Raw genomic sequence first — 26,348 nt, forward strand, 5'->3', positions numbered from 1 at the left:
TTTCAACACCAGTCTCCTTCAAGGTCCGAGGGAATACCCTGTCAGGTCCTGGGGATTTATCCACTTTAATTTGCCTCAAGATAGCAAGCACCTCCTCCTTTTCAATCTGTACAGTTTCCATGATCTCACTACTTGTTTCCCTTAATTCCGTAGACTTCATGCCAGTTTCCTTAGTAAATACAGACGCAAAAAAACCATTTGAGATCTCCCCCATTTCTTTTGGTTCCGCACATAGCCGACCACTCTGATCTTCAAGAGGACCAATTTTGTCCCTTACAATCCTTTTACTCTTAATATATCTGTAAAAGCTCTTTGGATTATCCTTCACTTTGACTGCCAAGGCAACCTCATGTCTTCTTTTAGCCCTCCTGATTTTTTTCTTAAGTATTTTCCTGCACTTTTTATACTCCTCAAGCATCTTATTTACTCCTTGTTTCCTATACATGTCATACAACTCTCTCTTCTTCTTTAACAGAGTTGCAATATCCCTTGAGAACCAAGGTTCCATATTCCTATTCACTTTGCCTTTAATCCTGACAGGAACATAAAAGCTCTGCACTCTCAAAATTTTTCCTTTAAATGCTTCCCACTTACCGATCACATCCTTGCCAGAGAACAACCTGTCCCAATCCACGCTTCTTAGATCCTTTCTCATTTCTTCAAGTTTGGCCTTCTTCCAGTTCAGAACCTCAACCCTAGGACCAGATCTATCCTTGTCCATGATCAAGTTGAAACTAATGGTGTTATGATCACCGGAACCAAAGTGCTCCCGCACACACACTTCCGTCACTTGTCGTAATTCATTTCCTAACAGGAGATCCAGTATTGCATCCCCTCTAGTTGGTACCTCTATATATTGATTTAGAAAACTTTCCTGAACACATTTTACGAACTCTAAACCATCTAGACCCCTAACAGTATGGGAGTCCCAATCAATACATGGAAAATTAAAATCCCCTACCACCACAACTTTATGTTTCCTGCAGTTGCCTGCTATCTCTCTGCAGATTTGCTCCTCCAATTCTCACTGACTATTGGGTGGTCTATAATACAACCCCACTAATGTGGCCATACCTTTCCTGTTTCTCAGCTCCACCCATAAGGACTCAGTAGACAAGCCCTCTAATCTGTCCTGCCTGAGCACTGCTGTAACATTTTCCCTGACAAGCAATGCTACCCCCCCCCCCCCCACATTTCATTCTTCTTCCTCTATCACATTTGAAACATCGGAACCCTGGAATATTAAGCTGCCAATTCTGCCCCTCCTGTAACCAAGTTTCACTAATTGCTATAACGTCATAATTCCACATGTCAATCCACGAATCCACGCCCTCAACTTGTCTGCCTTCCCCGCAATACTCCTAGCATTGAAATATATACACCTCAGAAGATTTTTACCACCACTCACAACCTTTCTATTTGCAGCTTTGCTTGAACTTTTAACACCATTTACTTTCACCCCAGCCACACTGTCAGCTCTGGCACTCTGGTTCCCATCCCCCTGCAAATCTAGTTTAAAGCCTCCCCAATAGCACGAACAAACCTCCCTGAAAGGATATTGGTCCCCTTGTAGTTCAAGTGTAACCTGTCTCTCTTGTATAGGTCCCACCTGCCCCAGAAGAGGTCCCAGTGATCCTGAAATCTGAAACCCTGCCCCTTACACCAGTTCCTCAGCCACTTGTTCATCCTCCAGAGCATCCTATTCTTACCTTCACTTGCACGTAGCACAGGTAGCAATCCTGAGGTTACCTTTGATTTATGCCACAGTTTCGACTGTTAATTCCCTATTTTCTCCTAATTTCCTTTGATGGCGACACACTTGCTTTTCATCAAGACCTGCAGCATAAGAACCCTGGCTTTGCACCCACTAGTTGCCAGATCATTGGTTTTGCAGTGTGGTAATTAACGTTTCCTGGCCGCTTTGGATTGTGTGTTCTAAGTTTTGCTTCAGTACCGAGATTTACCTGTGAAACTCAGTCTCTCCGTGTCAAGATAAATTTTCTAAGTTCTACTCCAGTTCCGAGGTTTACCTGTGTAACTCCATCTCTCTGTGTTAATAAAAGTTTTGTCTGCTGCTTTCCTTTCTACGCTCCGTGTCAAGGTAAGTTCTGCCTGCCTCCTGCTTTCCTGCACCTCCTACTGTTTGCCGTCCAACGCTCATGCCCGCGTCTGCATCCTAACTCAATCTCCGTGCCTGTGTCCTGCGTTTGGGTTCGCCTCATTCATTGCAACAATAGGTTTGAATGAGATACCCCACATTCTTCTAAGTTCTAGTGAGTACAGGTGCAAAGCTGCCAAATGCTCCTCATATGTTAACCTTTTCATTTCTGGAATCATCCTCATGAGCCTCCTCTGGACTCTCTCCAATGACAACACATTCTTTCTGAGATATAGGGCCCAGAACTATTGACAATACCCGAAGTGCAGCCTGACTAGTGTCTTATAAAGGCTCAGCATTCTCTTCTTGCTTTTATATTCTATTCCCTTTGAAATAAATGCCAACATTGCATTTGATTTCTTTATCACCAACTCAACCTGTAAATTAATCTTATGGGAGTCTTACACAAGGATTCCCAAATCCCTGTGCACCTTTCATGTTTGAACATTCTCCTCATTTGGATAATAGTTCACACTGTTATTCCTTTTACCAAAATGCATTATCGTTCATTTCCCAATCCATCTGCCTCTTCTTTCGCCACCTATATCGCGGAAATGAGAAAGGGTCTTTGACCACCCCGTCCGTGGTAAAGATGCTGCCAAGTGTCTACTCACTCTCTGCCAGGGCTCACGCAGTGTTGCTGAATATTCCGTGGAGTTCTGGATGTTAGCGCCCGACACGGGTGGAACGATGAGGCACTCCAAAGGGTATTTTGGAATGGTCTCAGCGACATGGTGAAAGACGAGATGCTGGCAAGAGATGACACCAACAGCCTGGATTCCCTGATCTCTCCAGCCACCAGGTTGCACAATCGCCTCCGCGAACGCCATAGAGAAAGAACTGGTTGTCCACCGCCTTGGGTCACTTCTCGGCACTCATTACCACCTCCTGCCAGATCAAGCCTCTCTCCTCCTGCTCCTAGAGTAGCTCCCAGCCCTGCCGATTCCACCGCCCCAGGAGAGGAACCCATGCAGCTGGGACAGAACCGCCTTTCTTCCACAGAAATATAGATACTCACCGCTCTCAATCTCTGGGAAGACTCACCAGTAGAAAGCGGGACCCTGGTGAGCCAGACAACATTCCCTTCCGTCCCCCGACCCTGGATGCAGCTTCAAGCCACTTTGTGTTACAACCAACGTTCCCTACCTCTGTTAGCACTAGTGGACTCCAGCGCTGAGGTAAACTTTTTTAGCCTTCCAAGCTGGAATTCCTCGTGAGCCATTGAGTACCCCCCTGGAAGCGCAGGCGCTGGACGGTAGACTGCTGGCCGAGTCACACACTGCACAGAACCCCTGCTTCTCCTTCTCTCCGAAAACCATCGGGAACAGGTACGATTCAATTTAATTTCCTCTCCTCAAGCCCCTTTCGTTCTTGGTTACCCCTGGTTGAGCCATCATAGTCCCCACATCGACTGGTTGACCGGGAAGATAGTCTGCTGGAGTTCTTTCTGCCATTGCACTTGTCAATGAACTTGTCAGCCCTTTCCCCAGTGGAGGTCACCGTGACCTCATCCATCTCTGAACTTATCCAAGGTTCCAGTAAAGCATCACGATCTGGGAGAAGTGTTTAGCAAGCAACAGGCTCATTCCCTGCCACAACATCGCCCTTACGATTGCACAATGACCTTCTCCCCGGAGCCTCACCTCCCACCAGTCGGCTGTACAACCTGTCCCAATCAGAAAGGGAAGCAATGTAGGCTTACTTAAATGACTCTCTCGTGGCTGGCATTATCCGACCCTCATCTTCCCCTGTAGGCGCAGGTTTCTTCTTTGTGGGGAAGAAAGACGGCTCACTGTACCCCTGCATTGACTACCATGGCCTGAACAATATCACCATAAAGAATAAGTATCCCCTGCCCCTTATCAACTCTGCTTTCGAGCCCCTTCACAGAGCCACAATTTTGGCTAGTCTGCCCCCATATTTCATCTTATATCGGAGAAAGAGGCCGAGAGAGAAGGAGTAAGGAATCTCGGAGAGAAGACATTTTTTTTACACTGCTCGGGGAAAAGAGGCCAGACTGCGCAGGCACGTGACCTAGAGCGCCAAAGGTTTAAAAAAAGACCACCATATACAGCGGGCAGCGGAGTGAGAGGGAGCAGAGTGGGAAGGCTTTGGCTCAACAGGATTAGGCGTGAACAGGCAGAGGCGAGGGTAGGTTCCGGTAAGTTTTGTTTTTTTGTTTAGAGTAGAGAGAAATCCAGGCAGGATGTTGGAATGCTCCTCTGGCAGGATGTGGGAAGTCAGGGAGACCTCAGGTGTCTCTGACAACGACACCTGCAAGAAGTGCATCCAGCTGCAGCTCCTAATAAACCGCGTGAGGGAACTGGGGCAGGAGCTGGATGACCTCCGGATCATTCGGGAGAATGAGATGTTTATAGATAGTAGCTTCAGGGAGGTAGTTACGCCAAAGGAGCAGCACACAGGTAATTGGGTTACTGAAGGAAGGGGAAAGGGCAGGCAGAACAGGGTTCCCCTGTGGCCATTCTCCTCAACAACAATTATACCGATTTGGATACTGTTCGAGGGGATGACTTACCTGGGACAAGCTGCAGCAGCTGGATCCCTGGCACTGAGTCTGGTTCTGCAGTGCAGAAGGGAGGATGGAAGAAGAGGAGAGCGGTAGTGATAGGGGACTCGATAGAGGTACAGAAAGGAGGTTCTGTGGTCGTGACAGAGACACCTGGATGGTTTGTTGCCTCCTGGGTGCCAGGGTCAGGGATGTCTCTGATCGCGTACACAGCATTCTGAAGTGGGAAGATGATCAGCCAGATGTCATGGTACACATTGGTACCAATGATGTAGGAAGAAAGATTGAGGAGGTCATGAAGAGTAAGTATAGAGAGCTTGGTAGGAAGTTAAAAAGCAGGACCTCGAGGGTGGTAATCTCAGGATTGCTACCTGTGCCACGTGCCAGTGAGGGTAAGAATAAGATGCTCTGGCGGATGAACACGTGGCTGGGGTACTGGTGTAGGGGACAGGGTTTCAGATTTCAGGATCACTGGGACCTCTTCTGGGGCAGGTGGGACCTGTACAAGAGAGACGGGTTACACCTGAACTACAAGGGGACCAATATCCTTGCAGTGAGGTTTGTTAGTGCTATTGGGGAGGGTTTAAACTAGATTTGCAGGGGGATGGGAACCAGAGTGCCAGAGCAAATAGTGGAGCAGGGGTGAAAATAAATGATGTTAAAAGTTCATGCAAAGTCACAATTGAAGGGTTGTGTGTGGTGGTAATAATCTTCTGAGGTTTGTCTATTTCAATGCAAGGAGTATTGTGGGGAAGGCTGATGAGCTGAGGGTGTGGATTAACAGATGGAATTATGACATTATAGCCATTAGTGAAACTTGGATGCAGGAGGGGCAGGTCTGGCAGCTTAATGTTCCAGGGTTCCGATGTTTCAGATGTGATAGAGGCAGAGGAATGAAGGGTGGGGGGTGGTGGGGGTTGGCATTGCTAGTCAGGGAAAATGTTACAGAAGTGCTCAGGCAGGTCAGATTAGAGGGCTTGTCTCCCGAGGTCATATGGGTGGAGCTGAGAAACAGGAAAGGTATGACCACATTAATGGGGTTGTATTATAGACCACCCAATAGTCAGTGAGAATTGGAGGAGCAAATCTGCAGAGAGATAGCAGACAACTGCAGGAAACGTAAAGTTGTGATAGTAGGGGATTTTAGTTTTCCACATATTGATTGGGATTCCCATACTGTTAAAGGTCTGGACGGGTTAGAGTTTGCAAAAATGTGTTCAGGAAAGTTTTCTAAATCAATGTATAGAAGTACCAACTAGAGAGGATGCAATATTAGATCTCCGACTAGAAAATGAGTTAGGGCAGGTGACGGAGGTCTGTGTAGGGAAGACTTTGGTTCCAGTGATCATAACACCATTAGTTTCAACTTGATCATGGACAAAGATAGATCTGGTCCTCGGGTTGAGGTTCTAAACTGGGAAAAAGGCCAAATTTGAAGAAATGAGAAAGGATCTAAAAAGTGTGGATTGGGACAGGTTGTTCTCTGGCAAGGATGTGATCGGTAAGTGGGAGGCTTTCAAAGGAGAGATTTTGCGAGTGAAGAGTTTGTACATTCTTGTCAGGATTAAAGGTAGAATATGGTAAATAATTAAAGGTAAATATGATTAAAGGTAAATAAGAATATGGAACCTTGGTTCTCAAGGTATATTGGAACTCTGATAAAGAAGAAGAGAGAGATATATGACATGTTTAGGAAACGGAGCAAATAAGTGCTTGAGGAGTATAAAAAGTGCAAAATAAAACTTCAGAAAGAAATCAGGAGGGCTAAAAGAAGACATGAGATTGCTTTGGCAGTCAAGGTGAAGGATAATTCAAAGAGCTTCTACAGGTATATTAAGAGCAAAAGGATAGTAAGGAATAAAATTGGTCCTCTTGAAGATCAGAATGGTTGGCTATGTATGGAACCAAAAGAAACGGAGGAGATCTTAAATGGTTTTTTTGCGTCTGTATTTACCAAGGAAACTGGCATGGAGTCAATGGAAATAAGGCAAACAAGTAGTGAGGTCATGGAACCTATACAGATTGAGGAGGAGGAGGTGCTTGCTGTCTTGAGGCAAATCAGAGTAGATAAATCCCCAGGACCTGACAGGGTATTCCCTCGGACTTTGAAGGAGACTAGTGTTGAAATTACAGGGGCCCTGGCAGATATATTTAAAATGCCGGTACCTACAGGTGAGGTGCTGGAGGATTGGCGGATAGCTCATGTTGTTCCGTTATTTAAAAAAGACTCTAAAAGTAATCTGGGAAATTATAGGCCGGTAAGTTTGACGTCGGTAGAAGGTAAATTATTGGAAGGAGTACTGAGAGATAGGATCTACAAGTATTTGGATAGACAGGGACTTATTAGGGAGAGTCAACATGGCTTTGTGCGTGGTAGGTCATGTTTAACGAATCTATTAGAGTTTTTCGAGGAGGTTACCAGGAAAGTGGATGAAGGGAAGGCAGTGGATGTTGTCTACATGGACTTCAGTAAGGCCCTTAACAAGGTCCTGCATGGGATGTTAGTTAGGAAGTTTCAGTCGCTAGGTATACATGGAGAGATAGTAAATTGGATTAGACATTGGCTCAATGGAGGAAGCCAGAGAGTGGTAGTGGAGGATTGCTTCTCTGAGTGGAGGCCTGTGACCAGTAGTGTGCCACAGGGATCAATGCTGGGTCCATCGTTATTTGTCATCTGTATCAATGATCTTGATGATTTTGTGGTAAATTGGATCAGCAAGTTTGCTGATGATACAAAGATTGGAGGTGTAGTGGACAGTGAGGAAGGTTTTCAAAGCTTGCAGAGGGATTTGGACCAGCTGGAAAAATGGGCTGAAAAATGGCAGTTGGAGTTTAATACAGACAAGTGTGAGGTATTGCACTTTGGAAGGACAAACCAAGGTAGAACATACAAGGTAAATGGTAGGGGACTGAGGAGTGCAGTAGAACAGAGGGATCTGGGAATAAAGATACAAAATTCCCTAAAAGTGGTGTCACAGGTAGATAGGGTCGTAAAGAGAGCTTTTGGTACATTGGCCTTTATAATCAAAGTATTGAGTATAAAATTTGGAATGTTATGGTGAGGTTGTATAAGGCATTGGTGAGGCCGAATTTGGAGTATTGTGTTCAGTTTTGGTCACCAAATTACAGGAAGGATACTAATAAGGTTGAAAGAGTGCAGAGAAGGTTTATAAGGATGTTGCCGGGACTTGAGAAACTGAGTTACAGAGAAAGGTTGAATAGGGGATTTTATTCCCTGAAGCATAGAAGAATTAGGGGAGATTTGATAGAGGTATATAAAATTATGATGGGTATAGATAGAGTGAAGCAAGCAGGCTTTTTCCACTGAGGGTAGGGGAGAAAAAAACCAGAGGACATTGGTTAAGGGTGAATGGGGAAAAGTTTAAAGGGAACATTAGTGGGGGCTTCTTGACACAGAGAGTGGTGGGAATGTTGAATGAGCTGCCAGAGAAAGTGGTAAATGCAGGCTCACTTTTAACATTTAAGAAAAACTTGGACAGGTACATGGATGAGAGGTGTATGGAGGGATATGGTCCAGGTGCAGGTCAGTGGGACTAGGCAGAAAAATGGTTCGGCACAGCCAAGAAGGGCCAAAAGGCCTGTTTCTGTGCTGTAATGTTCTATGCTCTTTCCTTGGCTTTTATGCAGTCCTTAACATCTTGTCAGCCACGGTTGCGTACCCCTGCCATTTAAGAACAACCTCTTCTGTAGGACATAGCTATCCTGTGCCTTGTGAAATATTCACAGAAGCTTCAGCCATCTCTGCTCTGCCATCATCCCCACCAATATCCTCCAGCAATCCACCTGGGCAAGCTTCTCTCTCATGCGTCTGTAATTTCCTTTATTCCATTGCAATACTGATATATGCGAGTTATGCTTCTCCCTCTCAAATTGTAGTGTGAATCCAATCATAATTATGATCACTGCCTCAAAAGGTTTCCTTTACATTAAGCTTCCTAATAAGATCTGAGTTATTACACAACACCTAATCGAAGTTGGCCTTTCCCCGAATAGGTTCAAGCACAAGCTGCTCTAAAAAGCCATCCTGTAGGCATTTCAACAAATTCTCTCTCTTGCGATCCAACACCAACCTCTTTTTCCCAATCCCCTTGTATATTGAAGTCCCCCATTACAATTGTGTCATCACCCATATTACATGCCTTGTCCAGCTCCCTTTGCAATCTCAACCACACATCATGTCCTCTATTTGGAGACCTATTTATGATTCCCATAATGGTTTTTTCACCCTTGTAATTTCTTAACTCCACCCACAACGATTCAACATTCTTTGACCCTATGTCACCTCTTTCTAAAGATTTATTTCCATCTCTTACCAACAGCCAGACCACTGCCTATGCCTTCCTACCTGTCCTTTCAATACAAAGTATATCGTTTGATGTTAAGTTCCCAACTTCTTTCAGTCATGACTCAGTTACTGTAAACTTCACCATCACAATTTCCTTCTAAAGGGGCCAAAAAGAATGTCTGCCATACGTCCCAACATTCTTCTCATCATCGTTATAGTCATAGTCATAGTCATACTTTATTGATCCCGGGGAAAATTGGTTTTTGTTACAGTTGCACTGTAAATAATAAATAGTAATAAAACCATAAATAGTTAAATAGTAATATGTAAATTATGCCAGGAAATAAGTCCAGGACCAGCCTATTGGCTCAGGGTGTCTGACCCTCCAAGGGAGGAGTTGTAAAGTTTGATGGCTACAGGTAGGAATGACTTCCTATGACGCTCTGTGTTGCATCTCGGTGGAATGAGTCTCTGGCTGAATGTACTCCTGTGGCCACCCAGTACATTATGTCGTGGATGGCATGCAACTTGGACAGCATCGTCTTTTCAGACACCACTGTCAGAAAGTTCAGTTCCATCCCCACAACATCACTGGCCTTACGAATGAGTTTGTTGATTTTGTTGGTGTCTGCTACCCTCAGCCTGCTGCCCCGGCACATAACAGCAAACATGATAGCACTGGCCACCACAGACTCGTAGAACATCCTCAGCATCATCCGGCAGATGTTAAAGGACCGCAGTCTCCTCAGGAAATAGAGACAGCTCTGACCCTTCTTGTAGACAGCCTCAGTGTTCTTTGACCAGTCCAGTTTATTGTCAATTCGTATCCCCTGGTATTTGTAATCCTCCACCATGTCCACACTGACCCCCTGGATGGAAACAGGGGTCACCGGTACCTTAGCTCTCTTCAGGTCCATGTCTGTGAGGTTACCAGGCACAGGAGAACAAAAGGATTTATTGCACAATGATCGCACAGAGGAGTTGATGGGATCTCAGTCAGGGATTTATCTGCATTGTTGGCTTGCCTTGAGTGCCAACATCCAATTAGCTGCAGTCATGGGCCCAATAATGGTGCCCATTAATAATGCTAATCTTTTTATGCATTTGCTTTCTCATATGTATAGCTGCTTGTGGATCATCAAAAGAATTTCCACATAGTTAACATGCATAATGCCCATATTTTCACGAAACACATTACATTTTTTTTCCTTCTAGTTGCTAGCATTACCTAGAGGGGTAGATGATGGAGCATAACAACTAAATTCTGCTGTTTCCACGCGACTCACCAATTTACAGTCCTCTGCACAGCAGCACAATATCAAGGCAGTGAGAGACATGCAAATGCAGAGTTATTATTGAGAATGCTTTTGTTCTTAAACCTGAGATTCTGTTGCTGGTGTCAGCCTGGACTACCTAACAGATTGTATGAGCCTAGCGTGGAAGCTTCAAGGCACTTCATAACCCAGCCAATCGTAGACAACAGCTGAGAGAGTACAGTATGCAGACCCGGAGCCTGAGGAAGATACCTAAGGAAGTTCCATCTGAGCTGATCGCCCAGTGGAATGGAAGAGGAAAGCATTGTCCACATGGAATACTAAGGGACAATTTTGAAAGCCCATTATGTCAAAGTCCCAATTTTCTATGAGTGACTCTCTCAACACCATCATAGTCATTAGGACTAATATTGTTCATCAATAAATCATCTGGCTGAGTCCAGATGGAAAATGTAAATCTTCACACCCTCCTTTTCAAGAATACCCATGCTTCTTCAGATATGTCCATCAACAATTCCCTGACTGTATGATTTAAATGGGTTTCAGCATAGTGTCAATTTCTGGATGAGCCACATTTACAGTGCCTATGAAAAGTATTCACCCCCTTGGAAGTTTTCATCTTTTATTGTTTTACAACATTGAATCACAGTCGATTTAATTTGGCTTTTTTTTGACATGATCACCAGAAAAAAGACTCTTTCATGTCAACGTGAAAACAGATCTCTACAAAGTGATCTAAATTAACTACAAATATAAATAATAATTGATTACATAATCAAATCAAGTCAGTAATTAGTAGATGCACCTTTGGCAGCAATTATAGCCTGGAGTCTCTATGGATAGGTCTCACAGAGCTATACACATCTGGACACTACAATTGTCCCCCATTCTTCTTCACAAAACTGCTCAAGCTCTTATCAGATTGCAAGGGGATCATGAGGGGACAGTCCTTTTCAAGTCCAGCCACAAATTGTCAATTGGCTTGAGGTCTGGACTCTGACTTGGCCACTCCAGGACATCAACTTTATTGTTTTTAAGCTATTCCTGCTTTGGTTTTATGCTTGGGGTCATAGTCTTGCTGGAAAACATACCTTCTTCCAAATCACAGTTCTCTTGCAGACTGCATCAGGTTTGCCTCCAGGATTTTCCTCTATTTGGTTGCATTCATTTTACTCTCTACCTTTACAAGCCTTATAGGGCCTGCATCCCCATAGCCTGGTGCAGCCACCACCATGCTTCACCATAGGGATAGTATGTTTTTGATGATGTGTGGTGTTTGGTTTACACCAAACATAGAGATTAGTCTAATGGGCAAAAAGCTCGATTTTGCTTTCATCAGACTATAGAACCTTCTTAGATTAGATTAGATTATGAGGACACGCAGTCCGCTTTTATTGTCATTTAGTAATGTATGCATTAAGAAATGATACAATGTTCTTCCAGAATGATATCACAGAAACACAGGACAAACCAAGACTGAAAAACTGACAAAAACCACGTAATTATAACATATAGTGACGAGAGTGCAAAGCAATACCGTAATTTGATAAAGAACAGACCATGAACACGGTAAAAAAAAGTCTCAAAGTCTCTCGAAAGTCCCATCATCTCACGTAGACGGTAGAAGGAAGAAAAACTCTCCCTGCCATGAGCTTACAGCACCGCAAACTTGCCGATGCTGCACCCTGGAAGCATCCGACCACAGCCGACTCTTGAGTCCGTCTGAAAACTTCGAGCCTCCGACACCGAGCAGCGAGCACCATCTCTGCCAAGCGCTTCGACCCCGGCCCCAGCAGCAAGCAATAGGCAAAGTTGAGGATTTGGGGCCTTCCCCTCCAGAGACTCTCGATCGCAGAGTAGAAGCGGTAGCGAAGCGGGCATTTCTGAAGTTTCTCCAGATGTTCCTCCGTGCTTCTCACGTCTGTGTCCATCAAATCAGGATTGTTCACGGTATCATTCTTCCAGCTGACTTCAGAATCTCCAACATGCCTTCTGGCAAACTCCAGCCGAGATTTCATGGGAGTTATTTTTCTAACAGTGGCATTCTGTTTGCCACTCCCCCATAAAGCTGCAACTGGTGAAACACCCGAGTGATAGTTGTTGTATGCGCGGTCTCTCCTATCTCAGCCATTGAAGGTTGTGACTTCTCACGAGTCCGCTTCTTGCATGGACAATCAGTTTTTGAGGATAGCTTGCTTTTGGCAGATTTACAGCTGTGCTATATTCTTTCCAGTTCTTGATGATTGCCTTAACTGTACTCCAGGGAAAATTCAGTGACTTGTAAATTTTCTTGTATTCTTCTCCTGATTTGTGGTTTTCAATAACCTTTTTACAGAGTTGTTTGGAGTGTTCTTTTGTCTTCATGGTGTAGTTTTTGCCAGGACACTGACTAACCAGCAGTTGGACCTTCCAGTTTTAATTGATTGTAGTAAAAATATAATTATATCTGGAAGGTCCAACTGCACACAGCTCTCCAAAAACAGATCACCATTTAACTAATTATGTGGCTTCAGAAACCAATTGGCTGCACCAGTGATGATTTGGTATGCCATATTAAATGGGGGTGGTGAATACTGATACAATCTACTATTTTGTGTTATTTGTAATTAATTTAGATCACTTTGTAGAGATCTGTTTTCACTTTGACATGAAAGAGGCTTTTTCTGTTGATCAGCGTCTCAAAAGCCAAATTAAATCACTGTTAATCAATGTTGTAAAACAATAAAACATAAAAGCTTCCGAGGGGCTGGTGAATACTTTTTAGAAACACGGAACTTAAAGGACCTCTGTCCTTGGTTCAATATACATTATATTCTCTCTGTTGGTATAAACCTTCAAAGTCTAGCTCCCTTTGAACTGAAGCTCAATATTAATGGTGCCCAGTCAGCTTTTTAGCCACAGCATCTGAGGTTAATGCACATAGCAACATATTGATCAGCTTGGTGTACATGCAGATGAATTAATGGGCTAAATGGGCTAACATTTCAAGCCAATAAAGTGCATAATCATTCAGCAATGAGAAATCCCAGATGAGAATCCAGAGGTGGTACATTTTATCTCTCTGCACCAATTAACCAGTTCAAGATACATATTGGGTCAAACTCATTAGTTTATCAGTGCAGAATCAGTGTTTCACTAGTCTAATAACAAAAAGATCAATTAATTTATTTGTGCAGGAGAGGGAGACAGTACCACAATCACTTTCCACTATTTTTGTCTTTGATGATCTGTATGAAGTGGGCTGTTGGAAATGAGCAAGGTAGATTAACTGGTGAATTACATAGTTCTTGTTGATAGTCTCCAACCTGACAGCATGGACATTAATTTATTTAACTTATGCTAACCATTTTCTGTATCTAGTTTCTCTTATCCCACCAGTTCCATCACTCCATCTCTTTTCCCTCCCCCACGCTCTTGATCTACCCATTCCTCTCTCCAGTTAACCCCTCAATTCCTTTTAGTCTTTTATAATAGAAATTGTGCCTGACAGATCTGTTAGCGTTCTTCAAGGAAGCAACAAGCTGGGTAGAACAAAGGAGAGGCAGTGGATGTCACTTGAATTTTCAGAAGGCATTTGATAAGGTGCTACATATGAGGCCGCTTAACAAGATAAAATCTTATGGTGTTACAGGAAAGATACTGGCATGGATAGAGGAATGGCTGACACGCAGGAGACAGTGAGTGGGAATAAAGGGGACCTTTTCTAGTTTGCTGCCAGTGACTAGTGGTGTTCCTCAAAGGTCGCTACTTTTCACATTGTCAGTTATTCAGTTAAACTTTGTCAGTTAGACATTGTCAGTTAAACTTTGTGGCAAAGTTTGCAGATGATACAAAGATAGGTGGTGGGGTTGGTGGTGCTGAGGAAACAATGCAATTGCAGCAGAACTTAGAGCAAAAAAGTGGCAGATGGAATACAGTGTTGGGAAATGTACGATAATGTACGATATGGTAAAAGGAACAAAAGTGCATACTACTATCTAAATGGGGAGAAGGTTCAAACATCAGAGGTGCAGAGGTACCTGGGAGTCCTTGTGCAAGACTCCCAGAAGGTTAGTTTACAGGTTGAGTCTGTGGTAAAGAAGGCAAATGCAATGTTGCTATTTATTTCAAGGGGAATAGAATATAAAAACAAGGAGATAATGCTGAGCCTTTATATCAGGCCTCACTTAGAGTTTTGTCAACAGTTTTGGGGCCTCATATCTCAGAAAGGATGTGTTGTCATTGGCGAAAGCCCAGAGGATGTTCACAAGGATAATTCTGGAAATGAAGAGATTAACATATGAGGAGCATTTGGCAGCTTTGCGCCTGTACTCAATAGAATTTAGAAGAATGCAGGGGGATCTCATTGAAAACTACCAAATGTTGGAAGGACTGGATTGGGTGAATGTTGAGAGGATGGTTCTGCAGTTACAGAAGGGAGGGTGGAAGAAGAAGAGAGCGGTAGTGATAGGGGACTCGATAGTTAGAGGTACAGAAAGGAGGTTCTGTGGTCGTGACATATGGTTTGTTGCCTCTCGGGTGCCAGGGTCAGGGATGTCTCTGATTGCGTGCACAGCATTCTGAAGTGGGAGGGTGATCAGCCAGATGTCATGGTACACATTGGTACCAATGACGTAGGAAGAAAGAGTGAAGAGGTCCTGAAGAGTGATTATAGAGAGCTTGGTAGGAAGTTAACAAGCAGGACCTCGAGGGTGGTAATCTCAGGATTGCTATCTATGCCACGTGCCAGTGAGGGTAAGAATAGGATGCTCTGGCAGATGAACACGTGGCTGAGGAACCGGTGTAGGGGGCAGGGTTTCAGATTTCAGGATCACTGGGACCTCTTCTGGGGCAAGTGGGACCTGTACAAGAGAGACGGGTTACACCCGAACTACAAGGGGACGAATATCCTTGCAGTGAGGTTTGTTAGCGCTATTGGGGAGGGTTTAAACTCGATTTGCAGGGGGATGGGAACCAGAGTGCCAGAGCAAATAGTGGAACAGGGGTGAAAATAAATGATGTTAAAAGTTCATGCAAAGTCACAAACAGAAGGGTTGTGTGTGGTGGTAATAATCTTCCGAGGTTTGTCTATTTCAATGCAAGGAGTATTGTGGGGAAGGCTGATGAGCTGGGGGAATGGATTGACACATGGAATTATGACATTATAGCCATTAGTGAAACTTGGCTGCAGGAGGGGCAGGACTGGCAGCTTAATGTTCCAGGGTTCCAATGTTTCAGGCATGATAGAGGCAGAGGGTTGAAGGGTGGGGGGGGGGGTGCGGTGGCATTGCTAGTCAGGGAAAATGTTACAGCAGTGCTCAGGCAGGACAGATTAGAGGGCTTGTCTACTGAGGCCATATGGGTGGAGCGGAAACAGGAAAGGTATGACCACATTAATGGGGTTGTATTATAGATCACCCAATAGTTAGCGAGAATTGGAGGAGCAAATCTGCGGGGAGATTGCAGATAACTGCAAGAAACAAAGTTGTGATAGTAGGGAATTTTAATTTTCCACATATTGATTGGGATTCCCATACTGTTAAAGGTCTAGACGGGTTTGAGTTTGTAAAATGTGTTCAGGAAAGTTTTCTAAATCAATATATAGAGGTACCAACTAGGTACCAACTGAAATATTTGATCTCCTGTTCGGAAATGAGTTAGGACAGGTGACAGAAGTGTGTGTAGGGGAAGACTTTGGTTCCAGTGATCATAACACCACTAGTTTCAACTTGATCCTGGATAAATATAAATCTGGTCCTCAGGTTGAGGTTCTAAACTGGAAAAAGGCCAAATTTGAAGAAGTGAGAAAGGAATTAAAAAGCATGGATTGGAACAGGTTGTTCTTTGGCAAGATATGATTGGGAAGTGGGAGACCTTCAAATGAGAAATTTTGAGAGTGCAGAGTTTGTATGTTCCTGTCAGGATTAAAGGCAAAGTGAGTAAGAATAAGGAACCTTGGTTCTCGAGGGATATTGGAACTCTGATAAAGAAGAAGCGAGAGATGTATAACACGTATAGGAAACAGGGAGCAAATGGTGCTTGAGGAATATAAAAAGTGCAAAAAAATACTTAAGAAAGAAATCAGGAGGGCTAAAAAAAGACATGAGGTTGCTCTGGCAGTCAAAGTGAGGGATAATCCAAAGAGCTTCTACAGGTATATTAAGAGCAAATGGATAGGAAGGGATAAAATCGGTCCTCTTGAAGATCAGAGTGGTCGGCTATGTATGGAACCAAAAGAAATGGGGGAGATCTTAAATGGGTTTTTTGCATCTGTATTTACTAAGGAAGCTGGCATGGAGTCAATAGAAATAAGGCAAACAAGTAGTGAGGTCATGAAACTTATACAGATTGGGGATGAGGAGGTGCTTGCTACCTTGAGGCAAATCAGAGTAGATAAATCCCCAGGACCTGACAGGGTATTCCCTCGGACCTTGAAGGAGACTAGAGTTGAAATTGCAGGAGTCCTAGCAGGTATATTTAAAATGTTGGTATCCACGGGTGAAGTGCCGGAGGATTGGAGGATAGCTCATGTTGTTCCCTTGTTTAAAAAAGGCTCAAGAAGTAATCCGGAAAATTATAGGCCGGTCAATTTGACGTTGGTAGTAGGTAAATTATTAGAAGGAGTACTAAGAGATAGGATCTACAAGTATTTGGATAGACAGGGACTTATTAGGGAGAGTCAACATGGCTTTGTGTGTGATAGATTATGTTTAACCAATCTATTAGAGTTTTTCGAGGAGGTTACCAGGAAAGTGGATGTAGGGAAGGCAGTGGATGTTGTCCTTATGGACTTCAGTAAGGCCTTTGACAAGATCCTGCCTGGGAGGTTTGTTAGGAAGATTCAGTCGCTAGGTATACGTGGTGAGGTAGTAAATTGGATTAGATGTTGGCTCAATGGGAGAAGCCAGAGAATGGTAGTGGAAGATTGCTTCTCTGAGTGGAGGCCTGTGACTAGTGGTGTGCCACAGGGATCAGTGCTGGGTCCATTGTTATTTGTCATCTATATCAATGATCTGGATGATAATGTGGTAAATTGGATCAGCAAATTTGCTGATGATACAAAGATTGGAGGTGTAGTGGACAGTGAGGAAGGTTTTCAAAGCTTGCAGAGGGATTTGGACCAGCTGGAAAAATGGGCTGAGAAATGGCAGATGGAGTTTAATACAGACAAGTGTGAGGTATTGCACTTTGGAAGGACCAACCAAGGTAGAACATACAAGGTAAATGGTAGGGGACTGAGGAGTGCAGTAGAACAGAGGGATCTGGGAATATAGATACAAAATTCCCTAAAAGTGGCATCACAGGTAGATAGGCTCGTAAAGAGAGCTTTTGGTACATTGGCCTTCATTAATCAAAGTATTGAGTATAAGAGCTGGAATGTTATGATGAGGTTGTATAAGGCATTGGTGAGGCTGAATTTGGAGTATTGTGTGCAGTTTTGTTCACCTAATTACAGGAAGGATATGAATAAGGTTGAAAGAGTGCCAAGAAGGTTTACAAGGATGTTGCCGGGACTTGAGAAACTGAGTTACAGAGAAAGGTTGTATAGGTTAGGACTTTATTTCCTGGAGTGTAGAAGAATGAGGGGAGATTTGATAGAGGTATATAAAATTATGATGGGTATAGATAGAGTGCAGGCTTTTTCCACTGAGGCTAGGGGAGAGAAAAAACAGAGGACATGGGTTAAGGGTGAAGGAGGAAAAGTTTAAAGGGAACATTAGGGGGGGCCTTCTTCACACAGAGAGTTGTGGGAGTGTGGAATGAGCTGCCAGATGAAGTGGTAAGTGCGGGCTCACTTTTAACATTTAAGAAAAACTTGGACAGGTATGTGGATGAGAGGTGTATGGAGGGATACGGTCCAGTTGCAGGTCAATGGGACTAGGCAGGAAAATGTTTCGGCACAGCCAAGAAGTGCCAAAAGACCTGTTTCTGTGCTGTATTGTTTCTATGGTTTCTATGATGTTTCCTATAGCGGGGGTATCCAGAACTAGAGGGCACACCCTCAAAATTCAGGAATGACCCTTTAGAACAATGATGAGGAGGAATCTTTTTCTAGCCAGAGAGTAGTGAAGCTGTGGCGTGCTGTGCCACAGACTGTGGTGGAGGCTGAGTCCCTGGATATATCTTGGGCTGAAGTTGATAGATTCCTGTTCAGTCAGGGCATCAAAGGATATGGCAAGAAGGCAGATGTGTGTTTTTAATGGAATGGTGTAGCAGACTTGATGGGTTGAATGGCCTAATTCTGCTCCTCTGTCTTATGATCTTATTACATAGTCCACAGTCCTCTGCTTGCTATCAAGTTTGTTCATGCCCTTTGTCTCTTTCACCTTTTACTCCCAGCTTTTCATATTATTCCCACTCTACCTTGCCCTCACTTGACGATTTTCCCCATCTAACCTGTATTATCACTTTGCGGCTGTAACAATGATCACATTTGTAGTCAATGCCCTGAGTGATGAAGGCAAGCATACCATACACTTTTTTCTCCACCCAGTTTAACTTTGTCATTACTTTCAGGAAACGGTACATTGTACCTCTGGATCTCCCTGCAAAGCTCCAAAGGGCTTTTAAAAATTGTTTATTATAGGGCAACTCCAAATAATTACATTTGTCTGTGAGGCGTCAAACATCAGTACTTCTCTTGTGTGACAGCTTTGTAGGTGGATTTTAATATTGCCTGTCATACTTGCCAACGAAGTTTCATTGTGATTATTATACCGCTCTGGATTTGATCTATAGTAGTCACCCTCATGTCACCGTTATGTCACCATAAAGCTATAGGTTTCTGCTTTATCTTGCAAGGCACATACAATGCCAACAAAAAGTATTTACCCCCCCCACCCAGGAAGTTTTCAGTTTTATTGTTTGACAACATTGAATCGCAGTAGATTAAATTTGGCTTTTTTGATACTGATGAACAGAGAAAGACTCATACATGTCAAGGTGAAAACAGATCTTTACAAAATTATCTAAATTAGTTATAAATATAAAACACAAAATAATTGATTGCATATGTATTTACCCCTTCAAGTCAGTATTTAGTAGATGCACTTTTGGCAGCAAATACAGCTTTGAGTCTGTGTGATGGGTCTCTGTCAGCTTTGCACTTCTGGACACTGCAATATTTCTCCATTCTTCTTTACAAAACTGCTCAAACTCTGTTTGAGTGCATGGAGGTTGTGAGTGAACAGCCTTTTTCAAGTCCAGCCACAATTTCTCAATTGGATTGAGGTCTGGACTTTGACTTGGCCACTCCAGAACATTAATTTTGTTGTTTTTAAGCCATTCCTGTGTAGACTTGGCTTTATGCTTGGGGTCATTGTCTTGCTGGAAAACAAATCTCCCAAGTCGCTCTTCTCTTGCAGACAGCATCAGGTTTTCCTCCAGGGTTTTCCCTGCATTTTGTTGCATTCATTTTACCCTCTACCTTCACAAGCCTTCCAGGGACTGCTGCAGTGAAGTTTTCCCACAGCATGATGCATCTACCACCGTGCTACATGGTAGGGATGGTGTGTTTTTGATGATGTGCACCATGTTTACACCAAACATAGTGTTTAGTCTGGTAGCCCAAAGCTCAGTTTTGGTTTCATCAGACCATAGAATCTTCTTTCAGCTGACTTCAGAGCTTCCCACATGCCTTCTGACAAACTCTAGCTGAGATTTCATGTGAGTTTTTTTTTCAACAGTGGATTTCTCTTTGCCACTCTTCCATTAAACTGCGACTGGTGAAGTACCCATGCAACAGTTGTATGCACAGTCTCTCCCGTCTCAGCCACTGAAGATTGTGACTCCTCCAGAGTTGACAAAGGTCTCTTGGTGGCCTACCTCAGGAGTTTCCTTGCACAGTCACTCAGTTTTTGAGGATGGCCTGCTCTAGCTGTGCCATATTCTTTCTGTTTCTTGATAACTGACTGAACTGCAGTCCAGGGGAAATTCAGTGACTTGGAAATTTTCTTGTATCTATCTCCTGACTTGTGCTTTTCAATAAACTATTTGCAGAGTTGCTTGGAGTATTCTTTCATCTTCATAATGTAGTTTTTGTCAGGATACTGACTCACCAGCAGTTAGACCTTCCAGATAGAAGTTATGTTTTTACTACAATCAATTGAAACACATTGACTGCACACAGATCTCCAAAAACAGATCACCATTTAACTAATTATGTGACTTCAAAAACCAGTTGGCTGCACCAGTGATGACTTGGTGTGTCATATTAAAGGTGGGAGGGGGGCGGTGAGTACTTACACAATCAATTATTTTGTGTTTTATGTTTGTAATTGATTTAGATCACTTTTCACTTTGACACATAAGAGTCTTTTTCTGTTGAACAGTGTGAAATAAGCCAAATTAAATCCACTGTGATTCAATGTTGTAAAACAATAAAATATGAAAACTCCCAGGAGGGGTGAATACTTTTAATAGGCTCTGTATTTCCCTCCTCCAATGCATAATATTGCAGTAGAGTCACAAATCTGAAATGTTTACTGTCCCAATTCAATAGATGCTGCCTAAAAAGTTTTGCCAACATTTTCTGTTTCTTTTCATCCAAAGCACAAAATCTCCATCTATAGCATAACACCAAACAGAACTCCTAAGTCCTCCTCCATACATTGTTTCATTTTCCCTTTCCCATGGAATCTCTTTCATGGCAAGCAATGTGTGTTGCTGATGTTTAGCTTCATTGGAGAATGTGCCTTTAAAGGCTGATACCCTCCCCAATTAGACATGAAGTTCTGCAGATGCTTGAAATCTTGGTGTCACACAAAATGCCAGAGGAACTCTTCACAGCAGTAGCACCAGGATGTGATGAAGGGTCTTGGTCTAAAATGTTGATTCTTGCTACCTCTCCGTCTCTGCGCTGCCTGACCTGCTGAGTTCCTCTAGCATTTTTGTGTGTTTCTGCTTAGAAAATAGACAGCCTTTGTATTCAATTGAGCTTGAACTCATTAGGAACTGCATCAGATCTCTTTTAGCTTATCTTGGGTGTAAACTGAGCTAATGTTGTTTCAAAATCTTTTTGGCGAATTTGTACTTATTTTTGAGAGACCTGAATCAGTGTTAGTGCTAAACAGAACATTGAGAACGCGTGAAGTCTGATTTGTGGGCAATTCTGTTGCATGCTTGGTATGCAATTTGTCTGTCTTATCTGAAATTACCTTTCCAGAGATATTATTTTTAAACTTGTCAAACTGAGGGAAGCATTCTCACCCACTTAGTCTGATATACAAATTGTAATTGTATGGTTAGTTTGAGTAACACAAATGGTTGCAGCCCTGCCTCTGAGTCACCAGGTTGTGGGTTGAAGCTCCACTCCGTCTTGAGCATCCAAACTGAATGACACGTCTGTGCAGTACTGAGGGGGTGCTACACTGCCAGAGGTGCTATCTTTTGCACAGTACGCTGAACCAAAGCCCCGTTTGCTTTCTTGTGGGAATTAAAGCACCTGTGACAACAGTTCTGCCAAATATTAATTCTTCAGATTGTATTCACTTCAAAGAAATGAAATGCAGGGTGCCACACTACTTTTTGTGAAGCCTTGCCTAGTGCCATTTGAGTGGCATATTTTCTATAATACAACCAATGGTGTATGTTTGAAACATAGTCACTCTTGTGAAGTATCTTGGAATAGATGGGTATTGTGAAAGGTGTCACAACAAGGATTCAAAAAGACAGCATCCATCATTAAGTGTCCCACCATCCAGGACATGCCATCTTCTCTCTCGTTGCTACCATCAGGGAAAATGGTACATGAGCCTGAAGGGAGACACTGAGCATTTTAGGAACTAAACTTAACTATCTAACTAAATATATATTTCTTATTGTAATTTAGTCTATTTTATATATTGCACTGTACTGCCGAAGCAAAAAACACATTTCACTGCATATGTCAGTGAAAACAATCCTGTTTTTGATATAATGCAAGTGTTAATTTCATTTTGGGTATTGATGATTGTTTATTGAACAGTCTTTCCATGTTTTATTACAAAAAAACTTTGCAGCTAGAGTATGTATTGCATATAGGAACTCATGCTAAATGTTGCATAAAGAGCCCAAACAAGTTCTACCCAAGTTGTGGGGTTGCAATTTTTATACGTGGACATTGAGAGGCATAATTCCCTGGCCACAAACAGTTGTTCACAGGACTGTTTGAAATTTCATAAGTCATTTGAGTACTAAGCTTAATTGTGGAATGCCTGGTCATGGTGATTCTGAGAAGCTACTGTTAAATTCAGGTCAACTCTTGCAGAGTGGTGAGGTAAATATAGGATTGGACATTCTTGTGACTTTTCTTCGTTAGATATCATGATGAAAGAAGTTGTTTCCCAAGATGAAGATCTAGTCTGAAGTGTACTTTCCAACAAAGGTTTGAAAAGGATGATCCCTTTAAGGAATATTTAAAGGTGTGATGGATATTCACTTTCTGGGCCAGGGGTCCTCTTCTTTTTTGCCATGCTCGGCTTTCTAAACACAGCAGTTGGCACCTGTAAATATTAAACAGCTAAACTTCCCAACTACGTTCTTTGTTTAGCATCTGGTCCTAAACAGGAGCCAGTCTTCAGTTCTAAATGTAAATGGAAATCAATAATCAGTTTGAAAGTTGGAAGAGCAGTTTTTGAAAACAGACACATTATCTATAGAAAGCAGAATGTTGGGTTAGTGTGCCCGGCTTATTGCCAAGAAGGAGGTGCAGTATAAGAAAATGGGTAACTTGGCCTGTTTTAAAACAGATAATGCAGGCTAAGTTGTTTAGTTCAAGGGAACTTGCAGACCAGATGCAGATAATCACTTAGTACATCAATAATTGACCTATTAATAAATTGGAAGGCTTATGTATTCAAGGATTCCACTTCACAGCATTAATTGTGGGTACCTGGGATCTGTGTATCCACAAAACTTTTAGACTGTTTGTGTTAAAAGGTATATGATGGAATATCATAGAGAGTGAAGTCACCCAAGTGGCAGAAAAAGTTTGTAGCTGTAGTCAGCAGTTCAGACTTATTGGAAATGGGGTAAAGGATGTCAAGAAGCATGAACTCCTGGCGATCTGGAGTCCATTCCTCTGCTGTTGATTCATGCGCCAGATGTTTGGTTTGTCTACATCATTTGTATGTCATTTTACTTTATAGGAATTGTACCCATGTTTTGGAAATCTTTTGTGTTTTAGAAAAGGTTTGTAATTTGGAAATGTGTTTTAAGATAGAAAATCCTCTGTGAGTTTTAAATGTGTTTTTGGAGTTTTGTTGGGATTTAAATGTTTATCACTAAAATAAAATGAACTGTGTTTAAACTACTTCATTAGCTGGAATTATCTCCTCCTTGATGGGGAGCAGGATGCAGAAATAGTGGCTATTGGCAGCTAAAGTCTCCATGGAGTATAAACAGGGAAATGCACTAGCTTTTGAAGATTGAGTAGTTACAGTATAGTCTCCCTTTAGTGAGGGTGCTTGTAGCTATCTTGGTCCCATAGGGCTTTAGGTCTTCATTTGAGTTTGGAACTTCACGGTAAGCAAATCCAGTGCTATCACAAAGAGACAGCCTCTTTGTCAAGGCCCATCCGTCATAATATTTTTATTTTCTCTTCATGATCAATGCTTGATTCAGTGACATCAAATGTGCATTTGTGGTTCACAAGTTCAAAGAGCAGGATCCAAGCTACTGTAATGTGTTATTAATCCTGGGAATTGATTCTGGCTTTGTGATCATTTTTACGCTTCAGTTTGGTTAAGTAGAGCATAAACAGCATGAGCGATGTTGAATTTCTAGCTCCAAATTTGCATTGCAAGTCTAGAGTGGAATTCTAGATTTTAAATTATGATTTCTAAATTTTGTTTGCAGCAACAGAATAGCATCTTGACTTAATTATATAGATGTTATATTGATGTCTATTAGGGGAGGATGTAGCAACAGACTTAATGTGTACAATTTTATTGCCCTTGGATATGGGAGAGAGTTAAGATACACATCTGGATGGTGCAAATGGACAATGTAGAGTTTGTTTGGTCATACACACGAGACCATGAATAGTCTGAATAGTCTGTCAGAATTCTTGCCTGTCAGTATTGTTCATTGTTTTAGATATTTAATATGTGGAGTTGTCATTGATGTATTTTCTGAAGTGGAAATCTTTGTAGGTGTAAATTTAATATTTTCAAATTTCACTCTTTTTGTCAGTTATCAAATGTATTGTTAGGGAGGTAAGTACTTGCAAAAAGCTATTTTAAAGTTGAAAGGCAAGTAAGAATTCAGTCCTTGTATTTGTAAGCATCTTTTGTGAAATGCAAAGTAACTGCAATTCCCAGTGGCACCTACGCAAAGCAATACCTTTGACAGGAGATTCCCAAGCAAATGCTGTGACCTAATAGAAACTGAATATAAAAGTGGGGAAGTAAAACATGACCTCAAAGAAGCAAAAAAGACAAAACAACAATGGATCCTCAACAAAGCTGTGCAACTTCAGATTAAAATATCTGAGGACAAAAGTATCAGAAAAGGAATGCATTTTGACCTCATCATTTAGGAGTAAACAGAGAAAAAAAAACTCTGAAACTCTTATTATTTGTTACGCAGGTAAGTAACAATTCTCAAAATTAAAACATTCTGTCATTTGCTTACCTGCATGTGAATACTGCTTTCAAAATTACGTCCATATCATTTTAGAATCCGTGCAATTCCGTCTATAAATTCTGCATTTCTAATTTCTGGTATTAACAATGTAAATCTTGTATCCATGATAAGTGCTGTGTTCAAATCAAATCATGTTTAATTATCATTCAAACTGTACATGGGTACAGCTGAATGAGACAGCACTCCTTTGGGGCAAAAAGATACACATGCATTCAAAGAGAGAAAAAAGTACATGGTCATGTAAGAAAACAGATTTTTAGTCCAAGACACTGATCGACAAGTCCCGTAAGTTGATGGTCCCCGGCAGTTTGCTGTTTGTTACACCCCTGTATCTTGGCAAGGCAGTTGCAGCCATTCTCTCTGCAGCTTGGTGATGAGGATGGTGTTCTGTGCTCTACCCTGTGAATCTTTCTAATCCCCTCCTTCACAGTGCAGACTTATGATGGTCCCTCTTGTCTTGATGAAAGTTTCCCAATGCTGTGTTTATACACCTCCAGTCCTAGAGCTTCCCATCACTTCAAGCCTCCAACTCTAAAAGAGTTCCTGCTTCAGTTTCTCTTTTATTTGACATAGTGAAGCAAACAGGAATATCAATGAGTTTATAAAATAATGCAGAGGGTGAATTACTCTTTGTGAGATACAGAGGAATGTTGGCCTTGGTTGTCAACAACTGTTTCTGTAAGCAATTTGTTATCTCAAGACCGTCATTTCTATAGGTACATGCCACTAAGATTTCCTCATTTGGAGAAGACTCTGAGGGACAATATTTATGCTCAGTTGGAAAGGCAGAAGCTAATTAGGAGTTAGCAACCTTTTTTTTGCAGGGAGATATCTCAATTGAATTTTTTTTGAGGAGATAATGAAGAAAACCAATAATAGCAGCACAGTAGACATGCTTTACATGGGCTTAAGTAATGCCTTTGACAAGGTTGCACATGATAGTCTGGTCCAGAAGGTTAAGGCACAAGATGTAATGGATATTCAGTTTCTAAAACCCAGGAGGCTTATTGCTAGCTTCAGCTTTCTAGCACAGCAGCATGACCTTTCCTAAGGGTCAGAGGTTAAACTTCTGACCAATGTTCCTTACCCAGTTCTTATTGTAAATAAGTAATAAATGAGGTCTTGTGGGCTTATGTTTAATTAACATCAAACATTGGGTTACGTTAATTGGCCTGCATCAAACCAGACAACACTGGCTAAGTTACTAGCACCATTGTGACTGAGTTCAAGGAAGCCTGCAGACCAGATTGATTTTTGTCATTTAGCACATCAAACATGTTCACAGGTATAGTTGATCATTCAATCATTGGGGTAATTGTGTACTCAGAGACAAACCTCACAGCATTAATTTGGGTGTCTGGGATCTCTGTTGCCAGAAGATTTTAGACCATTCCTGAGACTTGCATTGTCCCAGCAAGGGTATCTGAAAAACATTACATTCAGATACTGCCAACTGGTAGCAAAACAGTATAAATGTTA

The 26,348-nt window shown here is 42.2% G+C and overlaps 1 protein-coding gene across 12 annotated transcripts in view; it reads left to right on the plus strand.

The window, feature by feature from the left end:
- Positions 1–26,348, plus strand: part of rbfox3a (RNA binding fox-1 homolog 3a) — a 1,578,835-nt gene that overhangs the window by 374,436 nt on the left and 1,178,051 nt on the right. The gene's annotated exons all lie outside the window — the stretch shown is intronic.

Source organism: Mobula hypostoma, chromosome 22 (genome assembly GCF_963921235.1).
Source record: "Mobula hypostoma chromosome 22, sMobHyp1.1, whole genome shotgun sequence".
Lineage (NCBI taxonomy): Eukaryota > Metazoa > Chordata > Chondrichthyes > Myliobatiformes > Myliobatidae > Mobula > Mobula hypostoma.